Here is a 2351-nt window from a genome sequence, read left to right on the forward strand (position 1 = left end):
TTTAGTATCTCTGTAGTTCTATGAATACTTTTGAAGTGTCATATTAAAACCAATCTCTTGGCCTTGAGGCAAAGAGAAGCAATTAGTCTTCGAGTTGTGAATAAATAAAAATCCATTTATACACCCGTCCTTGACATGTACCTTGCAAATCTTAGAAACTTCATCTAGTGGGAAAAGAAATGTTAGGCTGAAAACACCAATACTTAATCACATTGCAATGTTGCTTCCTGGTGCAGTTTAGTTTGTATTACATCTTTTAAGTATTAATTCATATGTATATATTCACACATACTGAAACGCCAGGCCACAAAAAAGGCAGAGAAGTGAGAAGAAAGATCCAAGTGCGATGTAGGTTTCCAGTACAGAAAACACACATTTTCTGTGGGCAACTTCTTTTTAACTCTTCCCATGGCTGTTTGAGTTGGGCAGAAGAGAGATGTAAACAATTTTGCATCGTGTCTTTCCCCAAATTAAATGTTATTGTGTGGAAAAGAAACCATCAGGTCCATTCGACAGGAAGTGTGGCTTAGCTCAGCAGAGGACCTGTATGTGTTATTTCTCAAATTTCTTAAAATAGAGGGAAACCAAATTTTTGCAGATGGGAGGTAGGCAGAGCGGCATGTGACGGAGACGGGGTGAAAGCCCGTTCCCAGTTGTTGCACCGGTTTTATGCCCACAGTCTCGATTAAACTGTGTCTGCGTGACCATGAAAGGAGGGAAACCTCCATGGCGTCTTTTCCCCTCCCCAGTCGTGCCAAGCTGGACAGTTGTGACAACAGCCTTACCATCACAAAATGTAAAGCAAAATGCCGCGTTGTTTCTGCCCTCCCTAGGAACAGGCAGCTGCTAACAATGGTCCATCCGGCTCAGTCTTCCCCAGCCTGGGGTCTGCCAGATGTACTGGGCTAGAACCGCCAGCTGTGTGGCCTGGGCGATGCTGAGGGTGCTGGTCCAACACATCTGGAAAGGATCAGCCTTGCAAAGATGGAGCTAGCCCTGTCTTGTCCCCCTTTGAGGCACTGCTCTCAAGTCGGGGACCACGCAAGCGATGCCCTTCCCTGGGCAGCCCTGTTGCTGAGCATCCTGCCCCCCCAAACCCCCTGAAGGAAAGGAGGCCGACAGCCAAGGGCCAAGCCTTGCCCCACCTCCAGGCCAGGAACTGCTTGCAAAGAACTGGAGCATCGGAGCCGACCCTCCTCCCAGCAGCAGCGCATGTTTGGAACCACCCGGGGCCAAGAGCTCCTCCCAGGGCAGTGGTCAGAGAAGGCCTCCCAACCCGGAGCCAGCGGGAGGGACGGGAGGAGCCCAGCGTGGAATCTTGAGCTGGATGCACATCTCTCCACTGACCTAGTTCTCTCTTTCTTTTCTCCCCCCCCCCACCCCCTTGCAGAAGCTGAGCTAAAAAAATCCATAAATTAAGGAAATTAACTGATGGAGCCTCCGGCATCTTTGTAAGCTATTTAAATCTTTAAATTTACAACATCTTCTGCATATATCAAGTAATTGAACTAACTGCAGGGATGTAACTTTAATGAGAAAATTCCCCCCTTCTCCTGTAGTTTGTACTTGGGAAATAAATAAATAAGCCAACTCCCCTTAGGAAAAAGAAAGTTTATGTGTATCCCTGCTACAAAAGATAACTTTTCATGGGGGGGGCATGACACCCACTTGGATTTCTTGTACTGGTGAGCAGAAGGGGAAGTGTCAGAACAATTAACAAGGGGCAGCCCAAAATTAGGCGCCCTTCTCCTCGTGCACCGATATGCAAAGAGACTTCCCAATGCCTTCTGCCATTGATGTGAATGGACCTTTTTGAACAATAGCAACTGGGGGGGGGGGGGGGATGAGTGACTTTTTGCAGTTGCTCCTCTCGGGGGCTAGTAGGCGCTGCAGATGGAAAGTTAGTGTAATTCTCACCCCGGCGCGGTTGCCTTGCGCGCACAAAACCCCGGGAAAAGAATTGGAGGCTGCATTGGAGGCTGGGGCGGGACAGAATGCCATGATGCTGAAACTTGACAGAAGGCCGGCACTTCCCACGACAGGATCCCGCGGAAGGGCAGTGGCAGAACTTTCACAGGGAGGATATAAACGCAACCCGAGAGAGCCGGGCAGGGAAGGGTTCCCACACCTGCATGGGAAGGTGCAAGGTACGGAGGAGGCGCGAGCCAGGTGCATGAGGGGGCGAGCAGGGGGAAGGTGCGTGTCCGGAAAAATCCGTCCTGGCCCCAGCCGGACCTGGGTCGCTGCAAGCCGGGGAGCTTTATTGTTTATTGCGAGGGCCGCGAGAGGCAGAGCGGATGGCGGATGGCGGATGGCGCAGGGCGCTCGCTGGGATGGCGGGGAAGGCAGTC

The sequence above is a fragment of the Varanus komodoensis genome, unplaced genomic scaffold (genome assembly GCF_004798865.1).
Source record: "Varanus komodoensis strain SLA01 unplaced genomic scaffold, ASM479886v1 scaffold27, whole genome shotgun sequence".
Taxonomy (NCBI): domain Eukaryota; kingdom Metazoa; phylum Chordata; class Lepidosauria; order Squamata; family Varanidae; genus Varanus; species Varanus komodoensis.